Source organism: Capra hircus, chromosome 6 (genome assembly GCF_001704415.2).
Source record: "Capra hircus breed San Clemente chromosome 6, ASM170441v1, whole genome shotgun sequence".
Taxonomy (NCBI): Eukaryota; Metazoa; Chordata; class Mammalia; order Artiodactyla; family Bovidae; genus Capra; species Capra hircus.
In genome coordinates this window covers 85,865,169-85,877,936 of record NC_030813.1, presented here as the reverse complement: position 1 = coordinate 85,877,936, position 12,768 = coordinate 85,865,169, and the positions used below count along the sequence as shown (strand labels likewise).

The window sequence follows — 12,768 nt, the reverse complement described above, 5'->3', positions numbered from 1 at the left end:
TATTGTATTGATCATCTTTTTCCTATAGTGTTTTTATTTTAACAGTCAATGCATCCTTTCTCTGAATCAGAAGACACGCAAGATTATGAAAAAAATCACTATGGGTCTCCAGTAGAATACAACATTGTTAATTTCTAAACTCTAGGTCAATTGATATATGTTTTCTTATTCTTTGGAGAAAAGACTAGGAGTTTCCTAGCCCCTTGTTTAATAATTTTGATTTTTCTTTTTTTTTTTTTAATTTTTTTATTTTTTTTTAAATTTTGATTTTTCAGAATCAAAGCTATATTTAGTGTAACATTTCTATAAATTATACAAAAGTGGAAGAATCCTGAAACTTTTTAAGAATTTGTTGGGTTGGGGTGACATTTAGAATCTCAGTTTCTAGAGGGAACGATCATTAACGCATACATACACATAGGTATGTATGTATCATGGCAAATAGAAGGGGAAAAAGTGGAAACAGTGACATTTTATTTTCTTGGGCTCCATAATCACTGTAGATGGTGAATGCAGCCATGAAATTAAAAGAAACTTACTCCTAGGAAGGAAAGCTGTGATAAATCTAGACAGCATTTTAAAAAGGAGAGACATCACTTTGCCAACTAAAGTCCAGATAGTCAAAGCTATGCTTTTTCCAGTAGTCATGTACAGATGTTAGAGTTGAACCACAAAGAAGACTGAGCGCCAAAGAATTGATGGTTTTGAACTGTGGTGTTGGAGAAGACTCTTGAGAGTCCCTTGGACAGCAAGGAGATCAAATACTAAAGGAATCAGCCCTGAATATTCATTGCAAGGACTGATGCTGAAGCTGAAGCTCCAATACTTTGGATACCTGATGTGAAGAGCTGACTCATTGGAAAAGCCCCTGCTGCTGGGAAAGATTGAGGGCAGAAGGAGAAGGAGAGGACAGAGTTGAAATGGTTGGATGGCATCACTGACTCAATGGACATGAGTCTGAGCCAACTCCAGGAGATAGTCAAAAGACAGGGAAGCCTGGAATACTGCAGTCCATGGGTTGCAAAGAGCTGGAGATGACTTAGCAACTGAACAAAAACACACATTAATACATTCACACACATACATACACATTTATTATCATTAGTTTTTTTCTGAACCATCTGAGATCAAGTTGTAGATATAATCATCCTTCAATATGCCTATGTCTATTTCTTAAAAATAAGAGCACTTTCTTGTTAACTACACTATTCAAATTCAATATTGACACAGTGCTATTATTCAGTTCATATGGTACATTAACATACATCCAAAATTTTTCATCACAGGGTTTTTAGTTCTTACCTTCTTGTCCTAGATCCAATCTGGGATAACATACTCCATTTTATTGTCAGATTTGGAGATTTCCTTCAGTCTCAACAGTTGCTATGCATATTTCTGTGTTTCATGACCTTTGCAGTTTTAGAGTATAGACTTTTAATATCTCCCAATCATGCCCATCTCAACACTCAGGACATACAGAAAAATTGTGGATCTCTCAGTACATCACGCCAGAAGGCATGTAATGCCCAGCCTCTTCCACACTGTTGCTATCAAACTTGATCATTTTTTAAAACTGGTGTCTGCCCTGTTTCTCTACCATGACATCACCTTTTACGTCTTTGCAACTGATTAGCACTTTGTGGTATTAATAATTCATTCTTTTGCATTTAGCATCCATTAATCATTTAGCCTTAATCCTTCACCACTAAATTAATTGCAAATTCTGTCAATAGTTTCTATTTCTATTATTTTTAGCTTGTTGAATGGCACTACATTATAATAAAGTAATTTCCCCCTCATTTATTCATTCATGTCAATATGAACTCATGACTGCTTATTTAATTCGACACTGGGCTTCCCCAAAGGATCAGCGAGTAAAGTATCTGCCTTCCATGCAGAAATGGGGTTTGATCTCTGGGTCAGGAAGAGATTCTCTGGAGAAGGGAATGAGAACCTTTTCCAGAATTCTTTCCTGAAAAATCCAATGGAAAGAGGAGCCTGGTGGGCTATACTTCAAAGGGGTGCAAGGAGTTGGACAATACAAATACGATTACAATCCAGATATAATCAAACTCCATGAAGGCAGGGACTTTGTTTTATTCATAGAATAATACAAAGTCCATAGAACTGAAACTTGTGTACAGTATGTAATCATGAGTATTAGATAAATGAATGAATAAATATCTACCTAGGTACATATGTATATATCTATTATTAGCAAGAGTTTAAAAAATAAATTCTTTATTCTTACCAAAGAAGATGTTATTTTTTTCATTTCTATCAACTTGTGAAACCATTGAATGTTAATATCAACTGAATTATCAATTGGTGGTTTACTCGCTCAGTCATGTCCAATTTTTGCGACCCCATGGACTGTAGCCCGCCAGGCTCCTCTGTCCATGGAATTTCCCAGGCAAGAATAATGGAGTGAGTTACCATTTCCTTCTCCAGGGGATCTTCCCAATCCAGGGACTGAAGCCAGATATCCTGCACTGCAGGCAGATTCTTTAATGACTGAACCACCAGGAAATTATCAAGTACTTTTGTCCAAATCTCTAAATATTAAGACCAAAGTTATCCATAAAGGAAAGATTTATTGTACATATTTTAGAACAACTATCCATAGGAAAAATTTCAAGCTGGTGTTCAAGTTAGCAATGATTTTAGGAAAAGTTCTATAAGAAGCAATTATGTTAGCAAGCTTTACTAAACAAACCAAGCAATTTGAAATCTTTCATTACTTAACAATAATAGAGGGCCAGTCCTTGTTCATGTTACTTTTAGACTGCCACACTTCTCCAGGCTTTAAACAGGCTGAGACTCTGACATTTTTTTTTTTTTTTTTAATTCTAAGACCCAAGCTGACAAAGCTGTCCCTTTGGGGTACATGTTCATTCTCAAGCTAGACACAATAAAGAATAAGAGCGCCACTGTAAAATGCAGTGTCTCTTACAGTGTCATTGGTGTGTTATCACTTCTCAGTTCAGTCCAGTTCAGTTGCTCAGTCATGTCCGACTCTTTGCCACCCCATGAATTGCAGCACGCCAGGCCTCCCTGTCCATCACCATCTCCCGGAGTTCACTACGACTCACGTCCATCGAGTCAGTGATGCCATCCGGCCATCTCATCCTCTGTCATCCCCTTCTCCTCCTGCCCCCAATCCCTCCCAGCATCAGAGTCTTTTCCAATGAGTCAGCTCTTCGCATGAAGTGGCCAAAGTACTGGAGCTTCAGCTTTAGCATCATTCCTTCCAAAGAAATCCCAGGGCTGATCTCCTTCAGAATGGACTGGTTGGATCTCCTTGCAGTCCAAGGGACTCTCAAGAGGCTTCTCCAACACCACAGTTCAAAAGCATCAATTCTTCGGCGCTCAGCTTTCTTCACAGTCCAACACTTGCATTCATACATGACTACTGGATAAACCATAGCCTTGGCTAGACGGACCTTTGTTGGCAAAGTAATGTCTCTGCTTTCCAATATGCTGTCTAGGTTAGTCATAACTTTCCTTCCAGGGAGTAGGCGTCTTTTAATTTCATGGCTTCAATCACCATCTGCAGTGATTTTGGAGCCCCAAAATATAAAGTTATCACTTCTACTCACATTTAATTGGCCAAAGATATCATGAACAAATCCAAACTTACTGGGCAGGAAAGCATATACTCCTTTCATAGGCAAGTTCAGTTCAGTTCAGTTCAGTCACTCCATTGTGTCTGACTCTTTGTGACCCCATGGACTGCAGTGCTGGGAGCCAGCATGGGGAATCTCACCCATGGCAAAGGTCATGAGGAAGGGGGCCTGGCAAAAAGCAAAGGCTGAGATCAGGCCTCAGGGGTACCCCTGGATTTTCCTGAGCATCTACCCACAAAACCAGAGTCTGCCTGCTTCATTGTACTGTGCTTTCCACTCTTCTGACATAACAGGGGGCTATCCCCAACCACCTTTCTCTGGAAAGAGTTAACTTAGAGCTCCAGTTAACAGTCTCCTGCATATAAAAGGAATGTCTCAGTTCAGACCCCTCTGATGGCTCTCTAACTTGCCTGACAGTTAGAGACTTTTACAACTTGTGGTTGTTTACAGCCCCTCAACCTTGAAAGGCACACAGCTTAAAACATCTTAAAGATATAGAGCCTTTTCTAAAGAGCTAAGAATTATATTGGTAATGGGTTTTCATCGTTGAGTCAATGACTGCTGCCAGGCCTCCATATTCTTTATCTGTTAGGCACCTGCAGGATATTAATCAATGTTATTGGGATATAGAAAAAGGAATATAGTAGTTTTGATGTTAGCAACACTAGACTTTTGAGCTAGTGAACTTTCTCTTTGTTATAAATCACTGTACTCCTCTTTCCTTGTTATATGTTATGTCCTTGCTATATAAGAATGTAACCTTAATTAGTGCTTTCTGAGAGTGGCACCAGACTTTAGTAAGAACAACACTTTTAAGGCAAATAAGTTTTCTGGTTGAAGCACCCTTATCAGAAAAGGGTCATAAAATGCTAATAGGCCTACTGGCCAGAAGATGATGTAAATCACCCAAGACTTGTGTATACAGCTAGGTATGCAGAGAAAAAGCCTGGTCTCGATAAAAGTCAGGGCTGCTGATGCTGCATAACTTTGTATTATCCATTGATCTCTATGTACAACCAAAAGTATAAAAAGCTTTCCCAGACAATAAAGGATGGACCAGTTTTTCAGACCAGCTTCTCGAACTGGTTTCTTGGAAATCTGGCTCCCCCCCATGTCAACTCTCTCTCTCTCTTTTTCTCCCTCTCCCTCCCTCTCCTTTTCAGGCTGATCCCTTGGTATGCAGAAGCTCACTGAGTCTACTTACTTGCCCTGGCTTCTAAGACCCATACAAGAGGGAGCCCAAGGTGGGGCACCCTCCACTATTCAAGTGGGCACCGGCGGCCTAACATAGATGGTGCAAGTTCCTTATCTTGGAACTTTATTGGTTTTCCACATAAACCAAGTTATTCAGCTTCTTTTCTCCACTAATTTCCTACTACGCTATTCTTTCCTAATCTCTTTATATTTCTAATTAAATAGTCCTTTCCCAGACGCCGACTCTGTCCCCACTTCAAATTCCCTGGATCCACCAGGGCTGGACCCTGCACTGCAGCACGCCAGGACTCCCTGTCCATCACCAACTCCCAGAGTTTACTCAAACTCATGTCCATTGAGTCAGTGATGCCATCCAACCATCTCATCCTCTGTCGTCCCTTTTTCCTCCTGCCTTCAATCTTTCCCAACGTCAGGGTCTTTTCAAATGAGTCAGCTCTTCACATCGGGTGGCCAAAGTATTGGAATTTCAACTTCAGCATCAGTCCTTCCAATGAATATTCAGGGCCGATTTCCTTTAGGAGGGACTGATTGGATCTCCTGCAGTCCAAGGGACTCTCAAGAGTCTTCTCCAACACTACAGTTCAAAAGCATCAATTCCTCAGTGCTCAGCTTTCTTTATAGTCCAACTCTCACATCCATATATAACTACTGGAAAAGCCATAGCTTTGAGTAGACGGGCCTTTGTTGACAAAGTGAAGGTCAATTAATATTTATCAAGATTAATATCAGCTATCTTTTTGTAGTTGAGCTTCCCGGGTGGGAACTTCCCTTCTGGCTCAGATGGTAAAGCATCTGCCTGTGATGCGGGAGACCCAGGTTCGATCCCTGGGTTGGGAAGATCTCCTGGAGAAGGAAATGGCAACCCACTCTGGTATTCTTGCCTGAGAATCTCACGGATGGAGAAGCCTGGTAGGCTATAATCCATGGGGTCACAAAGAGTCAGACATGACTGAGTGACTTCACTTTCACCTTTTTGTAGTCATTTGTAATCAGAACTATTAGCGTCTGTTTGATATTTGACAGGAATAACTGAATTATCAAGAGTTCAAGAACTATCTAGTTGTATTCGTAACCCCTTGCCATCCCTAAAACGTGCTCATTCATTTTCTTGATAAGAAAATGCTGAAAATATCACATAGCACTTGCATTAAGGCCTCTTAATCTCTCACTGTTTGGCCCAAAATGTCAGAATCATTTGTGACTCTTGGGCCATGGTGAAAATATCATATTTATCTGAAAAAAAGTGAAAGTGAAAGTCATTCAGTCATGTCCGACTCTTTCTGACACCATGGACTATACAGTCCATGGAATTCTCCAGGACAGAATACTGGAGTGGGTAGCCTTCCCCTTTTCCAGGGGATCTTCCCAACCCAGGGATCGAATCCAGGTCTCTTGCATTGCAGGCTGATTCTTTACCAGCTGAGTCACAAGGGAAGCACATTATAAATCATTCTTCTTGCTTATCTATTTCATACTAGAACTTGGTATCTCAAACCCACAATTCTATCTTGCCCTTCCCCTCCTCCCTATCCTGACTATAACCACTAGTTTGTTCTCATTACACATTGCACAGTTCTGGGAAATATAGCCATTGTTTTATAATAACTTTAAATGGAGTGTAATCTATACCAAAGGAGACAGGGAAAGGGAGGAAGGATAAATTAAGAGTATTAATAGAAATTCTTTACCATCTGACCCACAAGATAAGCCTATTAATAAGAATGAAAATGAAAAAAAAAATGAAGTCGCTCAGTCATGTCCGACTCTTTGCAACCCCGTGGACTGTAGCCTACCAGGCTCCTCCATCCATGGGATTCTCCAGGCAAGAATACTGGAGTGGGTGAATAGAGTAGGATAATTAGTCAGTTTAGAAATCCCACCGGTGGATTAAAGACAAAGGGCATTTTAAGGGCATTGGCAAGACTGTTGATCACTCAAGAAAAGAATCCATAACCTGGCAATAGGCTTCCTAATGGCTCAGATGGTAAAAAATTTGCCTGCCAAAGCAGGAGAGGTGGGTTCGATCTTCATGGGTCAGGAAGATCCTCTGGAGGAGGAAATGGCAACTCACTCCAGTATTCTAGTCTGGAGAATCTCATGGACAGAGGATTCTGGAGAGCTATCATCCATGGCATCTCAAATAGTCAGACATGCCTGAGTGACTAACACTTTCACTTTCAACCTAGCAGCAATCTAGTCTACCTTGAAGGAAGACCAGGTGCAATCAAGCACCAGAAACACTCAAACCACAAATCCTGTTAGTTAAAACACAAAAAAATAGACAGGAGTCTGAATCTTGTTACATGAACTCAAGGAATTAATAGTCCTTGAAGAATAGCATTTCTGATTGTAGACAAGATAGGAATATAGGTGAAAGGGGACATTACACTGAAACCTGAGATGAATGGTCATATTTCAGTATATATTACCACCCTTCTGCTAATATACATTATAAATAGTGCCATGACAGTCTCATTCAATATTTGGTCAAATGAGAAGTTAATGATGTAAGCCTGGGTGTCTGTACAAAAGTAAGAGAGGAGATGGTCTTCTCCTCTCCTCACTTGTTTATAAAAATAGCATACTCTCAGACCTAGGGCCAGAGCCTTCTCATCTGCTGGCTAGTGTGTCTCACAAGTGTCCTGGAAGCTGATAAATTCACTCTTTACCTGCCACTTTGCTTCTTGCTGTTTCCCCTGCCCACCCCCCCGCCCCCCTCCCCGTGGTGAAACAAAAGAACCTGAGTTTCATCAAGTTCTGATACTAGGTGAGTAGTTTCAATGAAAAGACAATGAATATGAGTCCTCTTCTAATTCAGGGATTATGAATTCAAGTGCCAATATAAATTTTGGCTGGTTTCAAGTCCCACCTGAGAAGGAGTGCAATTTCAAGATAAGGCAAATAGATAAAAGCTACAAAACATAAATTAGATAAGCAACAAGGATTTACTCTGCAGCACAGGAAACTATATTCAATATCTTGTAATAATCTAAAATGGAAAAATCTGAAAAAATATGTATATAATTAAATTACTTTCCTGTACATCTGTAACTAACACAATATTGTGAATCAAATACACTTCAATTAAAAAACAATTCTTGGATTGGTTAAGCAGATGTCTTATGTGACAATAAGAAAAGAAATTATGCTGTGAAAATAAGGCATCAATTTTTCAGTGCTCAGCTTTCTTTATAGTTCAACTCTCACATCCATACATGACTATAGGAAAAACCATTGCTTTGACTAAATGGACCTAAGATGGGCACAGTAAAGGATACAAATGGTAGAGACCTGGTAGACACTGAAGAGACCAAGAAGAGAGGGAAAAAACACATAGAAGAACTCTGTAAAAAAGATCTTAATGAACCAGATTACTAAATGGTATGGTAAGTCACCCAGAGCCAGCCATTCTGGAGTGCTAAGTCAAGTGGGCCTTAAGAAACACTGCTGTTAATAGCCAGTGGATGCAATGAAATTCCAGCAGAACTATTCACATTCCTAAAGGAGGACACCATCAGTGTTTTACATTCATTATGTCAGCAAGTCTGAAAGACTCAGCAGTGGCCCCAGGACTAGAAATGGTCAATTGTCATCCCAATCCCCAAGAAGGGTAGTGCTAAAGAATGTTTTAACCATTGACAGTTGCACTCATCTCCCATGCTAGTAAGGTCATGCTTAAAATCTTTTATGCTAAGCTTCAACATTATGCAAACCAAGAACGTCCAGATGTCCAAGCTGGGTTTAGAAAAACTAGAGATCAAATTGCCAACATTCACTGGATTATAGAGAAAGCAAAGGAATTTCAGAAAAACATCCATCTCTGTTTCATTGATTATGCTAAAGCCTTTAAATGTGTGGATCATGACAAACTGTGGAAATCTCTTAGACAGATGGGAATACCAGAGTATCTTACCTGTCTCCTAAGAAACCTCTTTGCGGGTCAAGAAGCAACAGTAAGAGCCATGTATGGAACAGCTGATTTGTTCAACCTCAAGAAAGGAATATGACAGAGCTGTCTGCTGTCACCCTGTTTGTTTAACCTATATGCCAAGCACATCATGAGAAATGCCAGGCTGGAAATTACAAGCTGGAATCAAGATAGGCAGGAGAAACATCAACAACCACACATATGCAGATGATACCATTCTAAAGGCAGAAAGCAAAGAGGAACTAAAGAGCCTCTTGATGAAGGTGAAGGAGGAGGATGAAAGAGCTGACTAAGACTATTTTAAAAACTAGGATTTAGGCATCTTGTCCTACTACTGCATGGCAAATAGAAGGGGAAAGGTGAAAGCAGTAAGATTTCCCCTTCTTGATCTCCAAAATCGCTACATATGGTGACTGCAGCCGTGAAATCAGAAGACGATTACTTCTTGGCAGGCAAATGATGGCAAACCTAGACAGCATGTTGAAAAGCAGAGACACTACTCTGCTAACAAAGTTCTGTATAGTCAAGACTATGGTGTTTCCAGTGGTCGTGTACAGTTGTGAAAGTTGGACCTTAAAGAAGGCAGAATGCCAAAGAATTGATGCCTTCAAACTGTGTTGCTGGAGAAGACTCCTAAAGGTCCTTTGGAGTGCAAGGAGATCAAATCAGTCAATCTTAAGGGAGATCAACCTTGAATATTCACTGAAGCTGAAGCTCCAGTATGTTGGTCATCTGATAGTAACGCATGGCTCATAGGAAAAGTCCCTGATGTTGGGAAAGATTGAGGGCAGAAGAAGAAGAGGACATCAGAGGATGAGAAGGCTGTATGGAATCACTGATGCAATGAACATGAACTTGGGCAAACTCCAGAAGATGATGAGGAACAGGGAGGCCTGGCATGCTGCAGTCCATGGCGTCACAAACTGTCAGATGCTACTCGGCGACTGAACAACATCAATAAATATTGCCTTGTATATATGTGTAACATATTATTTATTCAGTCATTTATTGATGAAGTTTTAGGTTGCTCCCAAGTCCTGTCTTTCATAAATAGTGCTGCAGTGAACATTGGGGTGGATGTGTCTTTTTGAATGATAATTTTCTCAGAGTATACACCCAATAGTAGGATCACTGTGTCATAATTTTAATTTTAGTGTTTTTTTCAAAAACCTCCATTAAGTTCTCCATAATGGCTGTATCAATTTACATTCCCACCAACAGTGTCAGAGGGTTCCTTTTTTTGTCTACATTCTCTCCAGCATTTATTGTTTGCAGATTTTTTGATGATGGCCCTTCCAACTGGTATGAGGTGATACATCACTGTAGTTTTGATTTGTATTTTTCTAACGGTTGATGATGCTCAGCATATTTCCATGTGATTCTTGGCCTTCTGAGTGTCTTCTTTGGAGAATACCCATTTTTTATCACGTTGTTTGTTTTTCTGATACTATGCTGATTAAGCCATTTCTATACTTTAGAGATTAATCCCAAGTCAGCTGCTTCATTTGCAAAGGTTTTCCCTCACATTGATGGTTGTCTCTTTTCCCTCCTTATGGTTCCCTTGTCTGTGCAAAAACTTTTAAGTTTAATTAGGTCCCATTTGTTTATTTTTATTTTCGTTATTCTAAGAGATGGGTCAAAAAAAGTCCTGCTGCAATTTATGTTGAAGAATATTCTTCCTGTATTCTCTTGTTGAGTTTTATAGGGTCCAGTATTTAATCCATTTTGAGTTTATTTTTGTGTTTGGTGTCAGAGCATGTTCTAATTCATTTGCTTACATAGAGCCTTCCAGTTTTTCCAGCACCACTTATTGAAGTATCTGTCTTTTGTACATTGTATATTCTTGCCTCCTTAGTTATAGATTAGGTGACCGTAAGTGTCTAGGTTTACCTCTGAGCTTTCTATTCAGTTTCAGTGATCTGTATTTCTGTTTAAAATATTTTAAATGAAATAAAATTCTATTAAGTCAGGTTCATCTATTTAGGTTAATGCCTGTGACCAGTCAATAGTTTTTTTTTTTTTTTCTCCCAATGGATAAATGTTTCACTATTACTGTTTCTCTAAGTATTTCCCTCAGATATAGGAAAGTTTATATATTTTAAATTTATAGGCCAATGTTCTGAAAATGTTTCAAAGTTGTGTTATTTTTAATGACATATAGATCTGTTAGCTAGCAATGTGCACAAAACTATAATGGACTTTAATAGTACCACATACCCAACTTAAAATGAGGTTAATATTGTTGAAGCCATATACCATCGTGTTATCTAGATTTCCAGATATACTAAAGAAGTTTTCATGTGATTGAAAAAAAAAGCCAGTTCATTTTGGGTCATATGACTCACTTAGTATTTCATGATGGCCCAGCACATTAAGAGAATATTCTTCAATATCAATTTGATTCTTTGTTCTTCTTGGAATGTTAGCAAATACATAACTTCATTCATGGCATCTAAAGCAACTTCCTCTGTGGTCTGAAACAGGATGCAAATAGTCATGAAAGAGTCTTTGAAAGTGATTTCAAAAGGTGATAGAAAAGTAGTTTTCAAAAGCCTTTAAAATTTTTTAGAATACTGTTACCAAATCCGGGTCCTACTTCTTGTTTCTTTAAAGGCAGTACTCCAGACGCAAGTGTTGGTAGGGCAGAAAATGTTGCTTTAGTCTGGAGGCCAGCAACAGGGGGAGACGGTGGACCTCTGTCTGAGAATCAACTCCTGGTTGCTACTCAGTGGGCAGGAGGTTTTAAAAGGGAGTTTAAATGGCAACCCACTCCAGCGTACTCTTGCCTGGAAAATCCCATGGACAGAGGAGTCTGGTAGGCTACAGTCCATGGGGTCACAAAGAGTCAGACACAACAGAGCGACTTCACTTCAGGTTTGTACAGATGGAGGAGGGAACAGAACAACACAGTCAGCTCTTACAGTCATCTTGATAATTAATGTAGCAGTCTGATCAGCATCATCTTGGTTATTTTAAGTATAGTTAACCTTTAGTTTCAGAGTTTGTTCCCATTTCTATGAAGCAAGTTCTCAGAATTATGTTAAGTGGATCAGCTTGTCATGGTTTCAATTTGGTCATCATATAAGCATCTTCCTCTATGTGGTGGGGGCTTCTGTGTCTGCAAAACAGCTTACAGGATATGGTTCAGAATATTATCTATAGCTATTGAGAAGTAATTAAAAGTTCTTGGGTATGGTTAATGTCTAAACTACTATTATTTAGTCTTGCTGGATTATTTCCCTTAGTTTCTACATTTAATGTAGTTTCTACATTTTCTCACTTCTCTGATTAAACTTGTTCTCTGGCTAAAGTTTTCCACAGACAAAAGGCAGATAGAGGACATGGAGGAACAAGGACCATAGGGTCCTGCTCTGTTTCAATACTCTCATGGATCCATGGCTACTAAAGGACTGGTAGCCAGGAAGAATCTAAAAATGTTACAATCTAAGATACTTAAGTGAGTTAAAACAGGTAGTCATCAACTTCTTTGAAGAATTGAAGGACTTCTTTATTAAGCTTTATAAGGTACATATCTCATTTCAATTCATGTCATCTCACCACATCCTGAGAGATTTTAGAGAGGAAAAAGATAACATTAATCTTTCCGAGAGAAGAGAAATTTATTCTTTGGGAAAGGTTTGGCAATGAGTGACATGCCATTGCCCAGCTAAATTTCTTTGGGTCTGATTCAGTCAAACTTCGATCACTTTGGCCTTGAAAATGTGGGATAGTGTCTCTTTTTCAATTCCCTATTTAAAACTTCAGGTAAAATCACACAGCATGAGGATGAAAGGAAAACCAAGTCATTAAAGAACAAAACAAAATAAAGCTTTTAAAAAAACCATATATGCCAATACACCTATATGCAGTTATATTTTTAGTGAAAGTTCATGCTTGTTATCTTATTTCTAATATATATTTTGTTTAGGCTGGCCAGCAAGACCTTATAATGTGGAGTTGTTTATGCTTTCAAGAGCTGAGATGATGAACTCATCAATT

At 39.1% G+C, this 12,768-nt stretch overlaps 1 non-coding gene across 1 annotated transcript; it reads left to right on the top strand.

Annotated features, from left to right (window-relative positions):
- On the top strand, positions 5,607–5,678 carry TRNAH-GUG. Its single transcript has one exon. It is a non-coding gene; the product is annotated as a tRNA-His (tRNA).